This window comes from Charadrius vociferus, unplaced genomic scaffold (assembly GCF_000708025.1).
Source record: "Charadrius vociferus isolate BGI_N301 unplaced genomic scaffold, ASM70802v2 scaffold108, whole genome shotgun sequence".
Lineage (NCBI taxonomy): Eukaryota > Metazoa > Chordata > Aves > Charadriiformes > Charadriidae > Charadrius > Charadrius vociferus.
The window spans coordinates 1,579,830-1,599,895 of record NW_009649770.1 but is presented as its reverse complement, the minus strand read 5'-3'; positions in this window follow the sequence as shown (position 1 = coordinate 1,599,895).

Sequence of the window (20,066 nt, the reverse complement as noted above, 5' to 3'; positions counted from 1 at the left end):
AAGTCCAACTACTTGTTTTTGCTGTCTTTCACAGAGAGACATTTCTCAGTTCATACTACTCTAACTTTAGCTGTTCATTTAGGTAGCAGTCCTTTACTACGCCAGATCTTTTCTATTCAGCAGTTTCCTTCTGCAAATTCACACCCTTCTGTTTCTTTAGAACAATGCCACTTGTGTTAGTGTTCTTGTGGAGAAACCAGTCCTTATGGTACATGCATAACAGATAAAAATGGTGTCTTGCCCCCAAACGCCCTTGGTGTTCAAATACTCTGGAAACCAGGCTGGGAACCCCAGCACCTGGGTGCTTGGTATTGGGATCTCCCAGTGCTCAGTTGGTACATCTGCACACCCTAAGGTGAGAAACACCTCATTCTTACCTAATCATTTTGAAATCACCCTTGACTCAAGGTAGGTTAAAGTCAAGTGCAAAGAAAACAAGTTTTTTTACAGTATCCAAAAACTCCCAAATGTTTGTAAAACATGTAAGTGAAAAAATGAAAACAAGCAGAGCGATAACCCATTTTACTTAAAACCAAATATTATATACTCTACAATTACATCAGAAAGTTTTCTCTGTCTTTATCCAAGGACTTTTTTCACACTACTATGGCAGGAATAAATTCTTTCTACATTATTTGTGTCTTATATTGGGGTAAGGATTCATTGCACCTTAAGGTAACCTAAATCCAGGCTGCTGTGATTTTGCCCTCACTTCTGGTCATGTTAATGCTTTGTTCTGGTACTAGCGTTTGTGCATCCAGCAGGCAAGCACAGACAGGGAGCCAATGAAAATGAGAGCAACCTTGGAAAAAAAGGCATATCAGAGGGACCAGAATCCTGTACTTAAAGGATTTCCTTTAGAATTTTCACTCTGGGTACATAGTGAACGAAGACTAAGAGTCAAATTGCATTTCAGGTTTGTAAAAGCAAAAGACAAAAATACTGTTTTGGTGATTCATGAGAGGGTGACACCTGCTATTGTATTTCAAGATGGTTAGCTAATACTGTACCTAATGCTTAATTTTTTTGCATGTTTTTTCCCCTAGTCGTCCTCATTCAGTTATTTCTTTACTTTCAGTCAGGGAAAAAGGAATTTTAGAATTACGTCCAGATTTTTTGTGAATCTACTTAAGTTTCCTTTCATTTTACAATAATTGTGAATTCAGTAGAATGATTAAAATCTAAATATCTTAGATAGAACTGATACAAACAAGGCTACATATGGGAAAGCTTACAGATATATGAAAATATATGCTTTACATGATCAACAACAAACTAGGAGCTCCAAAGGTCTTGAAATTTTTCAAAAATCAGATGCAAGCAGATACTGCTTTGACTTACAGCCTTTGATATAATTAATTAAACAAGAATGAGGTCACATTCCAAAACAAACTAGGTGGATTCATTGTGGATAAGCACTGCACGCTGTACCTGAATCCACACAGTCACTTTCCAGGTCTGAAAATAGATTCACCCATGCGGGTAAGCTTGGAGGCATTATTCATCATTATTATTACCTTTTTTAATAGTACACAAAACGAGAACTGAGGCTTTTGGTGTATGACAGGAAACACATTCTTCCCAGGTTTATTTACAGTGTAACATACAGTATACATTTAGAAAGGAGTGGCAGAAAAATGAAATAAATCTCTGACCTTTTCTGTCTGCCTTAGTTTTTAGAAATTCTTTGCCTCTTTTCTGTTACTGCTTCTGCTAGGTTCTGAGCTTCCAAAAACATCTTCCTCTCCATACAAAGAGCACCTACTGCTAATCACTGCACACAAAATCTTGCATGGCTTCCCTGTTTCTTCTGTCCTTTATTTTACTGTGAGTATTTATATGTTGTCCTCTTGTCATTCCCCTCTTTTGGAGACTGGAACTCTGACCCTTTATTTTCCAGAGCTGGTGAGTGTTCACACTTCTTTCTTGGTTTTGTGTCCATCCCTTTCACTTACAATACATTAAGGAGGACTCTGCCCATAGTAGAGATTCTGCTACCTAGGAAAGAGACTAATTTACAGTGGTTCACTAAAAGAATTTGAGATGAATGACACTTCTAGCATATTACTTGAGGATATGCTTGCAAATGAGAAGGTTTAGTAGTCCAACGTGTTTTTTCATGTTGCAGTGAAAAAGGTGCGGTCCTGATATTTAAGGTGATGCCTTAAAACATACAAATTTAGGAGGAGTGAGGGGGCAGGTGGATGTCTGTTTAATGGGCTTTCAAAGCTATTGTCTCTTAATTTGAAACAAGGCCTTGACAGAGGATTAATCCCTTAGATCTAATTTTGAAACTTACTACATAGTACTGTTTTCTTCTTTGTGCGTTTTTGGGGAGAGTTTACCCTTTTTCCCTTTTCTAAGCTCTAACTGTAAAGCACGCTGCAGTTCTTATCAAGACAGCACAAGTTCATTCTGAAATCGATATTAGATATGAAGTGCCTTTCTCGCCACCTCCCACTGATTATAGATCTCACTGCTTTTGACAGTCTGCTTGACTATGGAGGCTAATGGTGCTTGAAAGAATTTTAAAATTTAGGCAGGCAAATTTGTTGTACAACTGATGATATAAAACTGGATCCTTAGATATCGATGCCATCTTTTTGAATCTATAATTTCTCAGTACTGTAACAAATAGGAGTAAGTGGAGCATATTTTTACAATCAGTGTGGGTTAGCTTGTAGTCATGTGGTAGAAATAAACCCCTATGATACTATGCTACACAATTACAAGTGAAATTACTAGTGAAAATTTTCGAGGAAGTAAAGTCCTAATTGGGTAAAGAAATAAAAGAGGATTCATCATCTGAAGTGTTCAGAGCATTACGTTTTACATACTCTTGAGAGAGGCTAAGCAAAGTGCAAAGCAGTGAAGAAACAGACCTCACTCAGGCTGTGGGAGCAGTGTTTGAATCTCTGAGAATAGAAGCAGTCAGTTTTCATGTGCTGGTTTTGTTCTGGAACTTCTTCCACAAAGGAAAAAGTGGACCAGCTGCTTTGAATCAGGTAAACCGAACTTAAGCCACAAGCAAGGCCTTCCTGTTCAGTGCCACGGGCACTGGCAGACATGGTGAAGAGGAGGAGGCTAACGCACCTTTTGGAGGAGGGTATTTGCTAGTGAGATGAGTCTTCTTGCCTTGCGCATTCATTTTACAGTTGTGAAAAGAGAATTCAGTTTCTGCTAACTCACTCCAGCCCCAGCTCAGATCATCTCGTGTTTTCCTTCAATGGTTCAAATGTTCTTACAGATTTCTTCCTAGATTATTCTGAGCAGCCACAGACATTGTCTTACTGATCTTTTTATCCCATTGTATTTATCGCAGTGGTGCGGACTATGACGCTCAACTCTTGGCTAAACCTTCCTGTAGTACTTTTTTCTTGACTAAATGTTAAAAGAAATTGATCAAGGATGATTTTTAATTATAAAAGTGCTTTGAAAAGATTTTTTCACTTGTATAATTAGAAGACATTTTTAAAGAAAATTTTCTAGTCAATTAGTCCCTAATGAAGCTCAATTTGTTTTACAAATTAACCTTTTCTTAAAATAACAGGGTGATTTAATGCAAGAGTTATTCTGCTTATTTCAGTCTGTACTGTAAGTCTTCTCTTCCACAAATATACATCCCTCCTAAGTCAATAAGAGATAGGATTTAAGTTAATAGGTTTTTGTTCCCTAAAGCTTAACTTAAGCTTATATGTTGACTGTATAACACTGGAATACTAAGGCTGTTCCCAGAACTTTGGTTTGAGCTCTGGTTTCATTCTTGCTCCAGACCTCATTGTGCTGTGGCCCTGAAACGAAAGGATTGACTCACCATGAAATTAAGGATGCCATATAAATTCTGGTTGCCACTTTTTCAGGTTGTTTGTGATTTTTCTCCCTGTTCATTAGAGTCAGCCCTGCTGCGCTGCTTAGTAGCCAAGCCTGCTGTCACCTGTCTTTACACACCTCTGCTTGTGACTGTGTCTGATTCTGTCCTGTCTCTGGTGTAAAAAAGCTAAAATTTCCTTGGAGTCAGTGGAGTTAGACAAGTGTAAGAGAAGTTTGCACTGCAGGAAGACAGGACTGTACTGGGCTGTTGGTGTTACAGACTTAAGTCCACAGACCCCATAGCCTTCTCTTGCGTACCCTGCAGTTGCCGAGTGAGTCTTTCCAGGGGTGTTGGGGGTCCAGGCTGCCTGTGTGCTCTGCCCCGGCGCAGGCGAGTCCTGGTTCTTTGAACTGACTTCTTAGCACAGTTGTCCGTTGTAATGAAGTGGAGAAGTGAAATATGAATTGGTTTAAATGACTTTTATTGCAAGGATTTTATTTTGAAGTAATCGTAGCTCATATTTTAGGGTATTATGTAAAAATGTTTTGTTTATTATGACACTATTCAATAGTACATCATGTTAGTCATTGACTGAATGAAGTACTATCGTTAAAGTCTGCCTGTATTTACGACTATACATTTTTATTGTATTTAGGTCAATGTATGTGACTTGTGACAAATAAGATAGAAAATCATAAACAATAATAACAGCAACTGTAATATTTGCCATTCTCGGACAAATTCACTGAGAAGGGGATTTTCAGCGACAATAAGGGTGGTTAAACATCCAGTTCGTGTTGAAAGCGCATAGAAGTTGAGTTCCTTAACTTTCACTTGTGCCTAGGAGATGTTTCAGTTTAATATTGTTGCTGAACACTGCCCACCCATACTGGCAGCTGTAACAGCTTTGAGGCCAGATTCCTTTCTTGAAGGTGAACATACGATGCTCATTCTGTCTCCCACTGTGGTTGTGTGTTGACGTGGGGGGAAAGGGAATGGGGAAGGACAGCGGTGCCCCACTGCTGCTCTGCCCAGGTGGCGTTGTGGTTCACTTCAGTTGCTTTTAATGCTGGAATACTGCTGGGAACTGAGTCTGGAAGAAAATCCTGAAGGAAAAATTATTCTGTTCTGTAGTTGAGAAAATCTGCAATGTATAAAAAGGTCTTAGGACTCTGACTGGTTTGCACATCTTTCCTGTCCTTAGTTCTGAAGGGAAAACCTTGGACAAACAGGTATTTCCTAAAGGGGTATTACACTAGCCGCTCTGAAGAGATGATGGTTGTAGGCAAGCTGAATTCAGTTGGGGTTCAGCTACCTGCAGGGAAAATGCTGACTGAGCTGGATATTGAAAGCACCTCATTCCTGAGGTGGTAAGAAGGCTGGTCTGCGTATTACTCCAAGTTATTCTGAAGGGAAAACCACAGTTGACATTTCTGCTTTAAATTATCCCTTTTCTGCAGCCAGTGATAATTTTGAAGTGGCTTAGAACAGGCCTTTTATTCATTTACAGTTTTGATTTGTAATGGGAAGCCAGATTTAGGCATAGCTATGAGCAAGTTCTGTTGAAATGAGAAGTCTGCGGCTGGCTGGTAGTTAAGTGGACTTATTTACAGGTAGAGAGTTCTGGACAGAAGTAATGATTGGAGCATTTGTTTCTCGTCATCCTGTGTCCTACAGATATTAGCTCATATTACTTAAAGAAAGAAACAAAATGAAGGTTAACAAGACTTTTGTTTAAGAGGTGGTTAAGACTGAAAACAGCAGAAGTATTGCAAAACTGCCTGATGTTTATGTGATGAATACAGTAATGTCTGTCGTCTTAGAGATAGATATACACTGCCTCTACCCTGGTTTTCCCACCATATTCATTCAGGGTGAGATTTTATCTGGCAAACACGCCTGTTTATTCAGTGAAACATTCACATGATGTGCCTGTCTGTCTTAGTCTGCAGAGTTTAGCGTTTCCTGGCTTTTCCCCCAGGACTTTCACAATAGGAGAGCTGCTGTATGTCTCTGTCTGTATACTGCTCTGTTCTCAGCTGTGTCCATCTAGATGCCGTGCTCAGCAGAGTATGGATTGCATTTGAATACAACCTGACGCCGTGTGGCCCTTACAGGCTCGGCTGGTTAGGCATTAGTGTCATACCAAGTAAAAGATGGTGGCAACACGTCAATGGAAATAGTTGCAAGTATATGCAATAGATCTGTTTAATGATCTTAGCTCTCCTGTGGGATCTTTTCCAATATCTTTTTAAAAGTTAGAATGTTCACAATCAGGGAGGAACAGAGAGGAGCAAATACAGTGCACGTCCCTGTTAAGGACCCAGGCTTCTCCAGCTTCCAGCTTCTATTAGAAACTCCAGCTCTTTCAGTACTGTGTACATTTTATTTAGGAATAAGTGCACTTTTCAGATTTTCTGCTCAGGGGCAAATAAGCTCTTCTGTTAAAGAACTGCAGTAAGAGTGGTACTCCCTTGTTTCCACCCTTTTGGATTGAAGTGACTTTATATGCCACATGCTGAGCTGTTGTAGTTGGGTCAGTGCAAGGTTAGATGTCTCACCGTGATTACCAACAGTGATTTTTCAAAAAGTGAATTTAACATGGCAGTCAAGAATAAAACAGCATGAAAAATTGTAATTTGTCTCAGCAAAACATGCAGTTAAATGGAAGAGAAATATATGTCATTAATTAAGTATAGTTGATTTAGCTGACAGTGGTAGAAATTTGAGAATACTTTTATTATGCTCTAATTCTTCTGTGTTCATTCTTCAATGCAAGTACTGTACTTGGAACTAATTTTCATCTATTACACATTTCATAATACTATTAGTCTGATTAATTAATGCATAATACATCCTGGAGACTAATTTGTTTACTCCTAGCGGGCTCATTAGGACTTGCTATATGAATTTGAGATTAGATTTTAAAGTGAGCCACCTTCTAAAGATTGAATCATATGTCTGCTTTGCAGTAAACTGGCAAATGAAAATCTGGTAATCTATATCCCTCGTTGGTATGCAGAAGCGTGTTAGAAGTTTACTGAAGCTAGACGCATAGCTAGACACTTCTTGCAACTAAAAAAATGTATTTCCTTACCATAGGTATAGCTTTAGATATTGCAAACCGAAATACTGATTTATTAGGACAATTTGCCGCCTCTGCGAATCTGAATGGAGTAGTACATGCATTTTTATTTAGCATTCAAATGCATGCTGTATTCTCATAGGCTTTCACCTTTGTTATTTTACTCTTTAATGATACTGTCTAACCAGAATGAATGGATAACTCAGCACTGAAGCTAAACATTCACCAAACACAGGAAAATTTAGGAGTTCCCTTTAGTGCTGTGAGTCAGTCTAGCTTTTGTTGCCCACTGCTGTATAATAATGTCACATTGTTATAAGTTTTTGCCCAACTGACCTAAGAGGAACTTTCATTTTTTAAGTCCTGGTTTTCCATACTAGCATGAATTCTGAATTGTTTGTAATACTGGTGCAAGCAGTGTTAGAGAATTGAGTATCATTACAGAAAGAACCAGAGCGGTGGCTCTTTCTCTAGGAATATATATACTTCACAGACTCATAGAATGCCAGGTTCGAAGGGACCTGAAGGATCATCTGGTCCAACCTTTCTTGGCAAACACACAGTGTAGACAAGATGGCCCAGCACCCTGTGCAGCTGAATCTTAAAAGTGTCCAGTGATGGGGAATCCACCACTTCCCTGGGGAGATTATGCCAATGGCCGATTGTTGTGGAAAGTTTTCCTCTTGTGTCCAATTGGAATCTCCCCGGGACTAACTTGTACCCATTACCCCTCATCTTTTCCATGTGACTCCTTGTAAAAAGGGCATCTCTATCTTCTTTGTGCCCACCCTTTGTAGCCATAATTACTTATGTAAATATATCTAAGTTCTCATATTTATATATTTATAAAAATACCTTACTCGTTACTATGCTTCTAGTTCTGAACCAGTCATTAAAGCTCATTTCTAGTCTTTATCTTTTCTATCTGTTAGCCTTTGCGAATAGAAGAGGTAGCAGGTCAATGCTTTTCCAAAAGCTTTGTCTTAGGCTGGTATTCTCTGCAGACAGGTGATTTACAAATGTTCTTACATTAGTTATGGTCAGTAACCACAAGTTCTGAAATAAATCAGTATGTACATGTCTTTCATTTCCAAAACTTGGATTGGAAAACTTCCCAGAACAGTCTGTGTAATGAGACTTACTGCTTTCTGTCAAATATACCTTTCTTACTGTGAAATACACTTCTTTTCACAGTATTGGGAACCTCGTGTTTGAGCTCTGCCTTGATTATGAAAATGTGAATCCGCCAAACGAAGAGAATGAGTTAACCAAGTTTTTCTTTCACCCCCCTGCACAAAGAGTTCAAGTTAAAACAGCAATAACTTGGAGGGCTTTGAGTTGTGATTTAACTGACTTTGTTCTTTTTTCAGGAGGAATATTTGCATTCCTCTTCACACTACTGTGACATCACAGATAGCGTGAAAGTTTTTAGGTGGTGTCTCATTCTTTCTTTTCATCTTTTTTCTTCTTCTCCTCATACAACCTTTTATCTCATTGGACAGAGACAATCTACAAATAAGTCTTTAGACTGAAATCTTAGTCTTGCCAAAGGAATTAGGAGGTTTTTTATTTATTTCAGTGTCTAGAGTTTTAAGTGTTAGCCTTTTGTTGGTCATAAAATTTGCCATGGATTTTTGCCTTTTGTTTATTTCATGGATGCTTAGCAGAAACATCTATTGTTTGTGGCCAATAAAGGAAGTCCATTTTCTGAATCATCCCGGTGAGATCAGCATATTGCTTCACACGTGTACATTATATGTTGTAGTAAATATGTTAAGTTTGGATTTGAATGAGCTTCACCTTGCTATTGTGTAGCATATGTTTTGACAGGCACATATACAAAACATAGTATCTCCATCTTTTGCTAGTTGCTTGATGTTGTATTAATTGAATACACTGTGTAAATCTTTGGCACCAGTACTTTGACATTGTACTTGACACAAAACAGGTCTTGGAAAAAAATTGTTTCTTGAATTATGGAAAATGGAATTGCTCACTAATAGCTCTCAGTCTAGGTAGAGATTAATATAGTCTCCTGTCTTTCAGGGACTATAGTATGAATGCTTTTTCTTCCAGAATTTCTCTAAGTTTTGAAAAAGAGAAAGGATGACAAGCTAACTCTTATCTCTCTAAGTTATCTCCATCCTCCTAAGTCACTTTGTGAGCTAGATGTCCTCTCCAGCAGATATTCCGGAATAGCCAATGAACAAGCGGTTCTGAATGATATTGTCATGATTATATGCATAACTTGTAAATATGATCTCATCAGTGCTATTTTATGCCAATGGTTATACTTAAAATCAATTATTATATAATTCAACTAAAATAATTGTTTATTTTATTAAAAAAACCTATTTTAAAAAATGTATTTACTTTTTATAAACCCTGAATTGCACCTTCCTTACAGAAATACATCACTGAGAATCAGCTAGACAATAACCAATGTTTCTGGAATGACACTACACTCAAAATGATGGTCAGTTCGTAAAAGAAATATATTCTTGAGGAATGTCCTGTGTTTGTTCCTCTGGGATATTATCCTTTTGGGTTATTTTAGAGGCATTCCAAGAGGTACCTGCACTGGAAATAATCCTTATGTTCCAAGGAAATGTAAGGAGTAAGCTGATTGCCTAATTATATGGTTCAAAATCTTGTGTTCACAAAATTCCCTTGTTTCTCAGTGCCTCCAGACTCCAGCTTCAGTGACAGAGAAATGAAAACCCACGTCTGCTCTGAGGTTTGAATTTCCACTTCGTAACTGCTGTAGTATACAAATGATTGTGATTTACGTTAAGAATGCAGTTTGGGACCAAGTTTATGCACCTCTGATACATTGGCAGCTACCCAGCAAATACATCAAGAGGTGTGTTCGCTCTTTGAGATGTCAGAGTAGGCGTTGTGGAGTGAAACACATTTCTCAGACGCTTCTCCTTGACAACACTGTCGGAAACACTTATAGTTAAATCTCGATCCCTGGAATGCAATAGAGTTTTGTTTTTTACTTCAGTGGGAAGAGAATACGCCCCTGAAAGCAGTTAGTGGAGTGCCCAGGACAAGCTAATTTGTTTTGCTAACACAGTTCAGCTATGGTAGAAAACACTTTTCAAAAAGAATTAAACTTTCCTCTGGTATGGACAGGACTAATGAAACTTCCTTCAGAGCCTATCAGCACCATTCGGTTATAATCAGCCACAGGGACTGCTCTCTAGTGACAGGAGACACCGTCCTATCCTAATGGAAACCAGTAGCATCTGCTGTGTGAGTAGGTAAGCAAAACCGACAAGTTAAGATGTCTTGAGAGTTCTTTTGCAGCAGCAGGTATTTTATGTGATTCAAAACAGGGTAGGCAAAGCTTCCCTTGATGAGCCTTCAGCATCTGTCCTTATCTGTAACTGCATGAGGCTGAGTAAAGTCCTTTACCTCAGCAATACTGCTGCCTGTAAGTTCAAGTAATAAAAATCTGGGAATATTTTGTGTGACAGTTTTAAAGAAATTAATTGTTTAATATTAAGCACTTGCTTCCAAACTCCCTCAATATATGTGGAGGATAAGGAGAGCATATATCTGTCCCTCAGCACTGTTGATTAAAGCTTAAATTATTTCAGCTGGTTAAAACAATTTATCTCGCCACTGATATTCCCGCGGCAGAGACCAGAGCTCCTGTGCAGAAAGCAATTCTAGCATCATCCAGAAGGTTACGTGTGCAGCACTTGGTACTATGTGCTGAGCTCCCCACAAAGCATCCGGAAAGAAAGGGAAATTCAGCACTCATCCTTCTATTTTACCAGTTTGCAATCTTTTATTGAATTACATTGTATGTAATTAAATTACATTGTATGTAATTATTAAGCAAGAAGTGTTCTTGAAAAGTGGCTTTGGGAAATAGATATTTATGTGTCACCTGCAAACATGTTTTAGCAAGCTGCAGGTTTCGACGGAGATATACGCCTTTACTGTTAGCCTATGAATGGAGTATTTAGCACCAGCTAGAGTGAATAGTGCAAAGAGGGTATAGTTGTGCAGTCACTTAGGAATATACAATACTTAGAATAAGTATAATTTACAGGGTCGTGGGAATCTTTGACCTGCAGAATTGAAGGATCCATAAGCAAGGGAGAATACTGGGATGTAAACCACTTCTGGCAGCTCCTAACCCATTGTGTTGCTTAAACCCATGTTATTTCTACTTCTTATGTTGTGTTGCTTAGATTTACCTTGGAGACATATAGTAGAATAATTACTAATTATCTGTTTTTTCTTCTCTTCTTAATTCTAATTGACATGCAAAGACTCATCACAAATTTTTCAGCTCTTTCCACCATTACAGCTAACAAAAAGGCATGAAATGTCTATAAAGGCTAGCATCTTAGGATTTTTCTTGTTTTTTCTCATTAACATTGCTGACGGAAAAAGAAAGCTAACTCCCCAGCTAATTACTCAGAAGCTTGACCAGTATTATTTCCAGTCTAGCAGAAACTGGGAAGTTATATTAATCCTTTGAGAAGAAGACTGCTGTGAGTAAATGAGATGAGAAAGAGTTTGGATAATTTCTAAAGAACCATATTTAACAAATCTTGGATTTAGGTTTGATATTATGGCATTGTAGTATACTGATGGACGTGAAAAGCTGTCTGTTTCTTTTGGGATGGAGGTAGAGAGGTGTGTATCAGAGAAAAGGGAGTGTGCATTGTAACATATACAGTAGTGACCCCTGTGATATATTTAAGGGCATTGGTGTATGTTCTTGGAATTCTAAATTACACAACTGACTTAAAAAAACATAGTCAATAATTTGCTAAAAATGTCTTTATTCCGAAAATCACCTTTGCAGCTGATGAAAGCAGCTGTCTTCAAGGGAAAAATACTCTTTTTGGTTTTTTAAACACAGAGTACAGTAAGTTGTAATGAGCGTGTACACACAAAACAGTTAATTTAATTAAGCTTCCATAAGCATTATGCAGGATGAATTCAAGGACAGTCAACATTACCTCTGGCTGATTTGAGATACGTTGCACAAGATTAAAAGGACCTGATGTTTAGGCCACAGTTTCAGCACTGCTACTGAATAAACGTAGTATCTGTCCTCTCCCCTCTGTTTTCCAAGCTGGTCTTTCATTTCAGTCTTATTTGTGCAGCTGTGTCGTGAAAGAGATAAGGGAGCTAATCTAGATAAAAAATAATCTAGCATAATCTAATTTCAGAAAGCTTCCTTTTATTATTTTGTCTTTTTTAATGATAGCAAGACCTTAAATGTCATTATCAAATGCAAGAATGTTCTTCCCATAAGTTTAGACATAATGCCGTCGTTACACCAAAGGCATTGGATTTTGGCTCTTTCTGAAAGCAAAGCCGATTCCTTTCTGATAATGATACTGAATTGGAAAAGCTATTTTTTAAATCGTCAACTGGCTTCCCATCCTGGTTTACTTCATATCATGTTAGTTTGTCAGCAGTTGGCTTTTTCTCATACCACAGTTTCTAAAAGTTTCAACATATCAACGCTGCAAACTGCTCCAAATTACATTTCATAGTATTTAGCTCCGTTTCTTTTGATATGGAGCGATGGAGCACTACCGTCGGCTTCTGTGCTGGATTCCTTCCAGAAGGACGTGTGCTGCCTCCGTGTGTGTGTGGCCGTGGCACTGTAGACAATGTGCGCTTCACACCAGTCGTGCTGTAGTTTACCATTTGCCCAAGATCTGATAATCTCATGAGATTTTCTATAGAAATAGTCTGGTTGTAATTAATATCATATTCTGAATTCTCTTAACTGCCTTATAGTAATTTTTCCCAGAAAACAAGTTAATGTAATGTGAATCCACCCAATATTGTAGCCACAGGGACAACTTTATAGTTGAAAGCAGCACTACAAAAAGACTCTTTAAATTCAGGCATGTTTTGTACAAACTTCCTGATGCTGTCGGTGCCTGGTATGGATCAGACCTGCTGCTATGCAGGTTGCTGCTCTCACTCTCCATTTGTGCAGTCCTTTGAAAGCCACCGCAATTTTTTGCTGGTAGAAAGTAGTGAGTGTCATGGTTCATCTAATAGGTATTTCAGAAGTGTTGAACACCATCACTGAGCTCTGGGGGAAGTGAGGGGACGTTTGAGTAGTCGCCTTCCCTGAAACTGCAGAACCTGTAGCAGGTGAATTGCTATGGCAGTGAAGGAAAAAATTTCAGTCTGATGTATGTAAATTGCTGAAGTCAGATATAACCCTGACTGACTAAAGCCACAGCAAATGTGGCCATTTACACCAATAAAGACAAGACTTTTCCTCTAATCTTGCAGTCTGTATATTAAATAAAGATGGACTCTAAATAGTGTAGCTAATGAGAAATATGACTTACCTGTTTCTTTTCATTTTAAAAGAACAGCCAGTTGAATCTGCTTTAATGCTTGTTGCATTCTTTAATGTATACTGTAAATTAAAAGCTTTTTTTCTTTTTTAAATCTATTGAAATCATTTTCACTGGCTGTACTTAATACTTTCACCTCCCTCCCAGGTCGCCTTCTGTTTGTCATTGTGTGCATTGCACAAGGACAGCTTCAGACGAGCAATATTCCAAGCTTTAAACAAGAATCTGCTTTAAAATTCTCTTTGAGGAAAAAACATACGTAGAACATCATCCTTCGTAATCACATTAGTAATAGACTAAAGTAATTTCTTATCACCTTTGCAAATTAGGATTTCGTTAGCATGCTTTTTATTTCTTCCAAAGTTTGTCTTAATGAATACACCAATCTCAGTTAGTAAGAGAAAATGGTAGAAAAGCTGTCAGAAGAATTTAATTACACTCAGTAGTAGGTATGCATGTTGACAATAGTATTTCTTTACAGATAGATACTAGATGTTGAGGTCACAAGAAAGAAAAAGAATTAGAATGTGCTTCTGTTGAGAATGATTTTTCTAAAGATTTTTGCATTTGAGAAATGTGAAGGTAGGCTGTAATTTTGCTTATCAGCCACATCAATAATCCACTCCTGAAATGATTTTCCGTTTCCTTTACTGTGGTGTTGATTTGGTGGGTACGTGGCAGGAGTGGGAGAAGGAGAAGGAACAGGAAAAAAATGATTTTTTTCTGCCAGCTGATAGACTAGCGATTCCTGAATCTTCAATAAAATTGCAAAACTGGAAATGTAACAAAGAATGTTCACATTTATTCATTTTCTCAACTACATGATTTATATAAAATTTTTACCATTTTTTTTTCATGGCAAAAACCAAGGCTCACTCTTCTTACTCAAAAAAGGAACGCATTTCAGAGGGAGGAAAACTGAGTCTCTTTTTTTAAAGGGGTTATGACTTTTAAAGAGAACTTCCACTTGTTAGGCTATGCTTCCTGTTGTGCCAGGAATGCCCTGGTAGGATATTTGAACTTAGCTAAGATTTTCAGAAGTAACTAATAATTTTGTGTTCTTCATTCTTCAAACACTGAAAATTAGGTGCAAAAGTATCTTGATGCCCCCAAATGTGTATTTTTAGGTTCTTTTTCCTTCTCCTCCCTCCAGTATGAAAGTTCCTCAGAAAACCACCTGATAGTTTGCATAGCCAGGTCTAGTTTCTAAGAGGATGTATCCACTAATACATCTGAACATTGGTATCATTCTCCAGAACAACAGCTTTCTTCACCTTCCTGTGGATCAAGGTTGGCAAGACTAGATTGTAACACAACAGAGATGTTTTTCAACTGCAGTGCTAGCAGTGAAGGGAGTGAAAATGGAACTTGTGCTGAACTTCCTCAGGCTTCTCACAAATGTGCTTTGGGTTAAGCCCTTTTCTTAATAACTTCCTGCATGTCGGGTGCTCGCTGGTTTAACAGTGATTCTCAGAAAGTACTTCTTCCCCAATCCCTTGAGTTCCTACCTGCATTGTAGCTTGTGGAGCTATATGGGGAGAGCATCCTGTTACTCTCTGAATACTTTGGTAATGCTGAGTTTCCCCAAATACGCTTCTCAAGTGTTTGGGCACCCAGTTCTTAAGGATTGCTGCTTATGTGGGAATAGTATGTCTCATTTTCTGTTGTTTTCACTTCTACTGATAAATCATTTTTAGTACAGACTGAGATAAATGTATTTATTTATACAATTTGAAATGATAACTCTTTGAAAAAGTGGTTTGCTTGGACTTGCAAGACATGCAGTTAAAATATGTTTACCCAGAGACTGAATTTAAGAGGCCTCTCTCTGCCTTTATCGAGTTTGGAACTTGCAGACAAACACTTAACCCCTGTGGTCAGACTGCGTCACGGTATGTACGTACCATATACATCAGCTAGTTGTGTTCAGAGGAGAAAACTACACGTTAGCTAAGCTATGCTAACCTTTACATCATTTCTTAGTGTCTTTGTTATGTTTCGCTTTGCTGATAAATCTTTTCTCCTTTCATTTTTTAATCCTTCAAAGATTTTCTGAATCTTTATCTCTGTCGAAAGGATTGGTTCCTTTTTCTTCTGTTTGCCCACTCCTGGGAGTGCTAATACCCCATGAGCATGTCCAGTTGCAATATTGCACATCTAGCCAGATGTGAAACAGGATCAGCGATTAATTGCTGATGGGCTAATGGCTTAGCAGTGGCTTAGCCAGCTGTGCAGCAGAGTGCCCTCTACACAGGGATGGAAAGTGCTGAACTGAGTCAAGTCCTTTTGCATTCCATTTGTGCCAGTAATTTCCTTATCATGTTTTATGCATTAACATCTGGAATTAATAGTAAATTCAGATCTGCTCATACACATGCCGTGTAGATGCAGAGATACAGACATCTAAACAATGTGATGTGCCGGAAGGATTGCTGGGAGGAACATTAGTCTGATAAGAGCTTGTCTGGACACTGCAGCTGGTAACAACACTTAGTTTTTTGCAAAGGGAAAACAGAAATCAGAAGTAAAAGCTTTCTTACTGTAAGCATTTTATCTGGAGCTTACCTCAGAGAAATATGGGAAGTCAAAATAGAGCCACCACAAAAATAATAATAAAAAATATTATAAATCAGGTACTACACCACCATTCTGTTGAACAAAACCCTCCCTTTCCAAAATGGGAGCTTTGCTGAAAATCCCCAATACAAGGTGAAGGACAGACTGAAGCATGCAGCCTGCTGATCCAATGCTTCAGTGAGAACAGATGGTATTCTGAAACAGTCCATTTGTGATCATTCCATAATAAAGATTAAAGTTGCATATTCCCCAACAGAGGTGCTTTCGGCAGTCTGCCAATTCACGAGCAAGTTCTTGGCCCTCCTCTTCCAGCATTTGACTCCTTTTTGTTTTTTTCAACTTACCCGAATCATATCATTTTTCCAATGATAAATCTTTCTATAAGAAGTCAAGATAAAGAAAAGGTTTTATATTGCCATTGTTTTCCTGTTATAATAGTCTATTAACTACAGTAGGAAATCGTTTTATTGTTCCAGACCATAATCTTACAGTAATGTTTTTAGTCATACACATGTTGGAGCTGCACTCCGTTTCCAAGGTGTGTGAGGTTGATAATTGCACAATGAATACAGGGCATTCTCTCATTGAATTTGTCCTTGTGAGCTAAGAAGTGTGGGGGTGTTATAACAAGGCAGCAGCTGTAACTGACATTCTAATCACAGTTGGGAGTCTGATATAAATTAATTTTTTTTTTTTTTTGTAAGTTGGCTGCAAACTGTTATTTTACTGGTTATAGTGGAGCTCATACCCTGACAGGTTGTATAGTTGCAGACAGCCATCTGATAACCTGGGATAGCAACACTGAAAAAATAATAAGCTGCTTATAAGTGCTATGTATACAGGTATTACTTCACACTTTTAAGCTTAATGTGATCTGAATTTTGATGCATTTCCTGTAAAATTGATAACTACGTTTTCAGAGGTCCATTCTTTTCTGTTGTTTTTTAAATGGCATGTCAGTTTCAGAACATTGTCGATGTATCATCTTATTAGTATTACATTTGAAATACGTATCTGTATGTATGCCGAAAAAAAATGTTTTTGAAGCAACGTTTGAACTATGAATGCACATATCACCGTGTTATAATAATGCATAAACAAATAGGTATTCAGGCCCTGATTCACTCAGAGTTGTTTGGAAAGCATTGAGTTCTTACTGTGTTTTGATCAAAGTAGATGTTCATTAAAATTGAAACAAACGCTTGCTTTCACCATTGCTCAATTACTTGCTGTTCAGTAACCACTCAGTGAGGAGGCTTTGTTTGAATTCTGTAATTCTTCTAACACTTGCTGGAATTATGCCAATTTGCAATCTATGAGATGGAAAATACTGATACATACATCAAGGATGCAGTTAAGATTAACTAGTGTCTGTATGAGATGTACATAATACTACGTGTTCCTTTCTCTCCATAAATACTGAGTTTCCTATTATGTTAGATAATGAATGTAAATGCCTTCTTACTGTAAATACCATATATTATCTCTGAAGAGTTCTTCTGCCTTCCACTATTATTTTAGAAACCATTAGAGGAACCGTTTTAACATTTAATACTTGCTTGCATTGCTGTGTCAGTTGCAGTGATTGCCTCATCCTTGGGGCTGGTGGCTGTGATGCCACAAATACGAAATGTGAATGGTAGGACTTTTGTAAATAACACTGAATACTATTTGGGAACATGGCCCAGCATAAAACAAAATGCCAAATAAATACATTTGAAGCTGTGAAACAATAAGTAATTAAGAATTCTGGGTACTGTCTTTACTGAAAGAGATAAAAGGAAAGTAAAAAGGACTTGGCTTCTTCTACAGAGATTCTTAGCTAGTATCGCTAAAATGCTCCTGTTTGGTTATAGTGCATGGGTGTGCAGGGTCAAATGTTATGTGAGGCAGTTTTAGCACTTGAATATACCATGGCATTTTCACGTCATCTCTGGGCAGGGAAAGAATTCCAAGTAGGTGCAGCCTTAGAGAAAAAAGGTCGCTAAATAAGATTAAAAGATCTTTGAAGACAAGGCTTGAGTGAGAATCGTAATACTTTGTGCTGTTGAAGTAAATTCTTTTCAACACTAATCAGTGAGAATTGTGCTATGTTAATAAAAATAGAATATGATAATTTATTAGGTTTCTCTCTGTGTGCTATCATTTTCTCACCTAGAAGAAATAGCCACTATTTTAGGTTAAATGTTTGAAACTGCTTACAACGGTCAAATTTCTTTGTTCTTTGCAACAATCCAGGGACCCTTCATAGAATCATTCTATAACCAGTTGTCCATTTATCTTCAGATATCATGTGAAGAGGTGCAAAACTGCGTCATATGAGAACAGGCTACACATAAATAATGCTGTTATCGGAAAATAAACTTTGATTCATGATGTCGAGATTCTTGCTGTGAAGTGCAGAATCCATTACCAGTGCTTCATTTCTTGTTTTCAAGGAGTTAAGGATCGCTAGTAAAATTGCAATGAGCCACATCATAAGAGGATTCCATATGTTCTTCCTAACAATAAAAACATTTATAAATCTCTCTTTTTCCATGACATATGTATTTCCACATGGTAGTTGTGAAAGACCTGAACTTCAGTCACTTTGACAAGCTTATAACATCACCACGGTACTTGAGCGTACTTTACCTGGCTTTGTTTGTAAAAGTTGCTGACTTTGGCTGACTTTGCAGTGGCTCAGGTATCAGTAATGATCTTCGTGTTAAAGCTAACACCAGCACTACCCTTCCAAATGGAGAACAGTAAAGGTTCCAATAAAGGAGGATTATTTCCTGTCTCCTCTTAACTACCTGGTAAAGTCAAACTCTCCCAGTCTAGCACAGGCTGACTACTTTCTAAAGGCACACGGGCTACTCTGGCTGGAGCAGGTAAGTACTGTACTCTTCCCATCTCTTGTGGCAGCGATGGCCGAATCATTGTCTTGTAACTCTGCTCAGAGCATGCCAACAGAAGAAAAACTGGTGGTGTCTCTTCACCAGTGCAACCTCTTTTGGTCTTTTTTATGATGCTTCCTTGCAGAGCTCCTTCCTGAAAAGTTGTCCCTATTCCTCTCTCACTTTAAATAAGCACATGCGTTTTGTTACATGTCCCTGAAATACATCATGATCATCAAAAGGAATGAGAACTTTTGTGCCCTGCCATAGCTTAGTGTCGCCGTATGGCACAGAATAGCCTGGTCTACAGACGGAAACATTTTAAATCGTCCTAGTTATAACGTGGGAGAAGCTCTGAAAGTACCTGACAGCTCTGTTGGGCTGTACTTCTGGAGCAGTTAGCAAAAGTGTCACATGAAGTTAGCACATGAGCTGTCTTAGAGAAACAGTATGTACCATACATATATGCAACGTGTGTACATTCGTTGTTATTGTTAGGTGTGAAACCTGAATTTTTCTATTCCAGTGTAAACTGGGCCTCTCACTGTTTCCTTCCTGCTTTTCTTCCTTGTATTTTTAAAGCGCTGTTAAATTATAGAAATACAGAAAGCAGTTCTGTAGGATCTGTAGTGTTACGCTACCAGATAGCAGCGTTCCCAGTTTCTGGATTTGGCATTCTACTTTTTTTTCTCTATTTCTATAGCTGAAAACATTTGCTTTTGGAGACAAATGTAGTCACATTGGTATCACATGGTATTTTAAGCATGGCAATATTGTTAGTGTAGTTCCCAGAGGTGGGTGCTATGTCTAAAGTCAGCACTGATCTAAACAACTGAAACCTGGGTAAGAGCATGTCTTTGAAAATAACATGTAAAGATAAATACTTTGACACAGGCTTTTTGGTGAATTTAAAATCCGTAAAGAGCAGTATCAGATGTCTAGTAGAAGCAGGCTGTTGAAATGGTTTATATCTTCTGAGATTTTTAGTCCTGCGTGTTTGGTTTGGAGCGGGGGCGGGGGGGAAAGGAGGGAGTCACTGAAGGCAGCACAATAAACTGACTCTCCACATCTTCACCTGCTGATACTCAGGGGGAAGGTGACGCTGTGACATCTTCCGTACCTCCATTTTGAAATTCGTCTGAGGCTACTCAGAAGAGAGACTACTCAAGTATCTGCATCTAAATCCAGGGAGTGAATAAATGGTTGTCCTGTATTGGGGGTCGGGGTAAGGAAGGTTAGAAATATTTTTTTCATAGCCATGCAAAGCCATTGCATCTGTTCTCACACTCAGGCAGAGTTAGAGGAAAGATGTAAGGCTGACAGAATACACTAAGTGGCAAGAAAAATGTTAGGGA